Consider the following 6000-nt stretch of genomic DNA (forward strand, 5'->3'; position numbering starts at 1 on the left):
CCCGAATTTTAGGCTTCGTAACAGTAGCGGAGTGAAAGCGATACTTTTGGCTAAAAAATACCGCTTTCACCAAAAAATGAATTTCTAGCCCTTAAAGTTTCTTGCAATAATCAATTTGTTGAACATCTACCATGGTTGGATGCTGTTCTGGGCATAATCGATAGTAATGACCCAAGTTTAGAACATCAAGTAACAGTCACTGCATTTCAAAATGAATTTGTAGGCAGCAGTGCTTTGAGATGTTTCAACATAAAGTGCCATATAATGCAAGTACATGAATTGCAAGGCTGCATTTTAATTTCAGGATTCAAATGAGCGTTTGATTTGTAATTAACCCCCAGTAGTTACTATTATCTTAAGAATAGAAACACCAATAACTTGCATTTAGATTGCTCCATTAATGTAAAAATGTCCTAAGGCGCTTCACAAATAGGCTATGGAATACAGATGCCAAGCAGAAGAGGAGAAATTATGAGTGAAAAAAAGCTTGGTTGAAGAGGGGAATTTTTGAAAGGTTTTTAAAGGAGAAGAGAAAGGTTGAGATGTCGAGAGCTTTAGGCAGGGAATTCTAGAGAAAGGGGCCCAGGTGGTTCAAGACCATTGCCATTAATGGTGAGGTGAAGCGAGGAAGATATGCACATAAGGCCAAATGGAGTGTTTGGTGGGGGCAACGTAGGGCTGGATGCAATTACTTATAGATTGTGTGGCAAATGCCACAAAAAAATTTAAAGGCAAGGATGAGGATTATAAATTTAATGCTTTGAGGGACGGGGATCCAATGTCGGTATCGAAGCTGGGCTGATAGGCAAGCAGGGTATGTACAGAGCAGGTTACGCGTGGCAGAGTTTTGGGCAAGTTAGAGTTTATGGAGAATGGGAGGCTAGCAAGGAGAGCATTGGAGAGTCTGGAGCTGATAAAATTATCCACAAAAATAAAGGGAAATACAGAGAACAAGGTAAACTTAATTACAATTAAAGACATGACCTGAGATCTTATTGGTTCCAAGAAAGGGAGGTGCCTATGACTGATGGAACATATGCTCTGGCCCATATAACCTCAAATCAAGAAGAAAAAAATTACCATTATTAGTAAATTATATTTATCTGTGAAGCACCTTGGGGTATTTTTCTACATTAAAGACTATATAAATATAAGTTGTTGTAAATTATATAAAAATACTGAATGATTAATAACTTTAGAATTCACATCTGTTTTCCTTTTGCTACATGGTTAATATGACTGATTTTATTATCAACGACAACTTTCGTTTGTGATTTATTTGGCTTTGAGTTTTTTGACAGCTGCATGTTGCAACGGGCAATGGCATGGTAGGCATTGAATATATTGCACAGATAAGTACTTGGCAAAAGTCTTGTTTTTTTTGGACAATTGTGATGTCCAATAATACCAGAACAACAGATAAATGCTCCCCTTAGTGTTCCAAAATAAAGAAAAGTTTTCCAGAGAAACTTTCCCATTTCCCTCCCCAAATACTTGGAAGCATGGAATGCCCTGGAAAATTCCTTCCCTCCCTGCCAGTTTTCTTTCCTTTTTGCCAAAAATATTATAGCCTTACAGCTAATTTCATCCCCCTCCCAAGCCACTGTCTCAGGTTGAATCAGACAATTCACAACTTCGGTGTCGTATTTGACCCTGAACTGAACATCTGACACCATGTCTGCTCCATCTCAAAGACCGCCCTATTTCCACCGCCGTAACATCACCAACCTTCACCCTTGCCTCAGCCCATCTGCTGCTGAAACCCTCATCCATGCCTTTGTTACCCCCTGCCTTAACTACTCCAATGCTCTTCTGGCTAACCTCCTATCTTCCATAAATGTCAGTTCATCCAAAACTTTGCTGCCCTCCAAAACTCTGCTGGCCATATTGTATCATGCACCAAGTCTCGCTCAGCCCTCATCCTGTGCTCGCTGATCTATATTGACACCCAGTTCCCCAGCACTTCAAATTTAAAATTCTCATACTCGTATTTAAATCCCTTCATGGCCTCTCCCCTCCCTATCTCTGTAACTCCTGCAGTCCTACAACCTTCCGAGAACTCCCCATTCTTTTCACTCTGGCCTCTTGTGCATTCTCCACTCCCTTTGTCCCACCACTGGCATATGTGCCTTAGCCATCTATGTAACTACAAGTTGTTGTTGTTCTCTCCTCTTTTGCTGAAGGTTATTGTTATGTATTTAATCCTTGGCAACCTGTATCACACCACCACCCGAGGGCCTACCTGTTGGAGTCCCAAGGGATCCCAGCATCCCTTGGGAGCGCTATATATAAGCAGGCCAGCCACGCAGTACCTACATTCTGGAGTCGAATTAAAGGAGCTAAGATCACACTTACTCATTGCTTACAGTACTCGGTTTCATCTTTTATTATGAGCGTAATAATTGCCGACGAGGTAACGAACAATCGCTTGAAAATGCAAAGAACAGTTGGTATCCTGGAGAAGTTCTCAGAAGGGGATGATTGGGATGCCTTCGATGAGAGACTTGATCAATACTTCGTGGCCAACGAGCTGGAAGAGGACGAGAACACTGTCAAATGAAGAGTGATCCTCTGTACTGTCTGTGGGGCAACAACCTTTGGCCTCATGAAGAATCTTCTAGCTCTGGTAAAACCAACAACCAAATGTTATGAAGAATTATGTACGCTGGTCCGGGAGCACCTAAATCCTAAGGAAAGCATTTTAATGGCGAGGTATCGGTTCTACTCCTGTCAACAGTCGGAGGGCCAGGAAGTGGTGAGCTACGTCGCCAAACTAAAGCACCTTGCAGGAAATTGCGAATTTGATGGATTCCTTGAACAAATGCTGAGAGACTTTTTTGTGCTTGGCATTGGCCATGAGGTAATCCTTCGCAAACTATTGACTGTGGAAACACTGAATCTGAGCAAAGCCATAACGATAGCCCAGGCATTTATGTCCACCAGCGATAACACCAAACAAATTTCGCAGCATAAAGAGGTTTCGGCCAGTACTGTGCACAAAGTAATGTCGTTGTCGAGCAGCAATATACATGGCAGAATGTACACGCCAGCTGTTGCATGACCTCAAATGACCCAGAGTCTGCCATCAATTGTTAATACGGGACAGATAACACCTTGTTGGCATTGTGGAGCTGATCATTGGGGCCATCAATGCCGCTTCAAGCACTATGCATGCAACGGCTGCAGAACAATGGGACACCTCCAGCGAATGTGCAGGCAAGCTGCAAACCCTGCAAACCACCACATTGCAGAGGACAATCGATCCACGATGGATCAGGCTGAACTAGATACTCGAACCAAGGAGGCAGAAGTGTGCGGGATACACGCCTTCACCACGAAATGTCCACCAATAATGTTAAAAGTTGAACTGAACGGAATTCCAGTATCCATGGAACTGGACACGGGTGCGGGTCAGTCCATAATGAGCAAAAAGGCCTTCGACAGGCTGTGGTGTGACCCTGGCTGGAGGAAAGACGTTCACCAAGTTGGACCTGACCTCGGCCTACATGACACAGGAGCTGGAGGAATCTTCGAAAGGCCTCACCTGCATCAACACGCACGAAGGTCTGTTCATCTATAACAGCTGCCTGTTCGGGATTCGTTCGGCCACGACAATTTTCCAATGGAACATGGAGAGCCTGCTAAAGTTGGTTCCACGCACCATGGTTTTCCAAGATGACATACTGGTCACAGGTTGGGACACCATCGAACACTTGAAGAATCGAAGAGGTTCTAAGTCGTCTAGATCGCGTGGGGCTCAGGTTGAAATGCTCGAAGTGTGTTTTCCTGGTGCCAGAAGTCGGGTTCTTGGGAAGAAGAATCACAGCAGATGGCATCAGACCCACCGACGCCAAGACGGAGGCCATTAAGAAAGCGCCGAGACCATAGAACGTGACGGAGCTGCAGTCGTTCCTGGGACTCCTCAACTATTTCGGTAATTTCCTACCCGGGTTAAGCATCTTGCTAGAACCCCTACTGTGCAAGGGAGATGACTGGGTATGGGGGAATTCACAAGAGGCTGCCTTTGAGAAAGACAGACATCTGTTATGTTCAAACAAACTGCTTGTTCGGTATAACCCATGTAAACAATTAGTGCTAGCTTGCGATGGGTCATCATACGGGGTCGGATGTGTGTTACAATAGGCCAACGAATCGGGGATTTTGCAACCAGTTGCTTATGCATCCAGGAGTCTGTCCAAGGCCGAAAGGGCCTACAGCATGATTGAAAAAGAATCTCTGCCATGCTTTTACGGGGTGAAAAAAATGCACCAGTATTTGTTTGGTCTCAAGTTTGAGTTTGAAACTGACCATAAGACGCTCATATCGCTATTCTCAGAGAGCAAAGGGATTAACACCAATGCCTCTGCCCGCATCCAAAGATGGGCGCTCACGCTGTCGGCATACAACTATGTAATCTGCCACAGACCGGGCACAGTGACCTGCGCTGATGCTTGCTGTCGGCTACCATTGCCCACCACCGGGGTGGAAATGGTAGAAAAGCCTAAAGACTTACTCATGGTGATGGATGCATTCGAAAATGAAAAGTCACCCGTTACGGCCTGTCAGATCAGGATCTGGACCAGCTAGGATCTTTTACTGTCCCTGGTAAAAAAAACTGTGTCCTCCATGGGAGCTGGGCCAGTGTCCCAGTGGAGATGCAGGAAGAGATTAATCCTTTCCACAGGCACAAAGACGAAATGTCCTTACAGGCGGACTGTCTTTTGTGGGGTAATCGCGTGGTCTTGCCCAAGAAAGGCAGAGGAATGTTCATACGTGACCTAGACAGCACCCACCCAGGCATTGTAATGATGAAAGCCATAGCCAGATCCCATATGTGGCGGCCCGGCATCAATTCAGATTTAGAGTCATGCGTGCGCCAGTGCAACACTTGTTCTCAACTGAGCAATGCACCCAGAGAGGCACCGCTAAGTTTGTGGTTGTGGCCATCCAAACCGTGGTCTAGGATCCATGTTGACTATGTGGGCCCATTTCTAGGCAAAATGTTCTTGGTTGTTGTGGATGCTTATCCACGGCACTATTTCAAAGATGAGCAGGGGAGTTATCCCTGGTGTCCCGGCCAATATTTATCCCTCAATCAACATAACTAAAAACAGATTATCTGCTCATTATTACTTTGCTGTTTGTGGGAGCTTGCTGTGCGTAAATTGGCTGCCATGTTTCCTACATTACAACAGTGACTACACTTCAAAATAAAAGTACTTCATTGGCTGTAAAATGCTTTGGGATGTCCTGAGGTCATGAATGGCGCTATATGAATGCATGTCTTTCTTTTTATATCCCAGCGTATATTTGCCAGTGGCAGTTATGGCTAATAATGATCTTATCTTTGCACTGTTATTGCTAAAATATACTTTCATCTGACTCAGGAATGTGTGCAAACTGTCAGTAAACTCCTTTCTCTGAAAGTTCATCTGTAGGTGGATTTTCCTTTGTCAAGAAACTATTAGGAATTTGGCTAGGATTATACCAGATAAGTTCTTTTTCTTATCTTTATTAAGGTACTGTTAGGTCTTGTAACTATTAAGTTTATTAAGTTTACAACAGATAAACATTGAATTACTTGAAAAGAAAATGCATTTGCCTCATCTTTGTATATGCTGTCATTACCCTGTCCCTGTAAATCATGCATAATGTTTATTTTGTATCAGCTTACATCGCTGAGACCCAATTCCACTTTTCCATTTACAGCTTTTAAATTCTCTACTCTCATACCTTTCTTTGTGAATCAACAGAAGTTCTCAAATTAAAACAATAAGGAGGTCATGTGTAGCTCTTTGTCAACATTCTCACAGTAGAAAGTGGTTATTTGTCTTGTTTTAGTGCATTGTCAAGTGATGCGTAGATATTCACTGTCATACTGTCAATTCCACCTTGAAACTAGAGTTCTTTGTAATCCTTCATTGTTGGTTTACTTCACATTAGTCCATAAATATCCTCATTGCAAGTAATTAATGTATCCTGCTTATATTAAAAATGAAT

The sequence above is a fragment of the Pristiophorus japonicus genome, chromosome 4, assembly GCF_044704955.1.
Source record: "Pristiophorus japonicus isolate sPriJap1 chromosome 4, sPriJap1.hap1, whole genome shotgun sequence".
Classification (NCBI taxonomy): Eukaryota; Metazoa; Chordata; class Chondrichthyes; family Pristiophoridae; genus Pristiophorus; species Pristiophorus japonicus.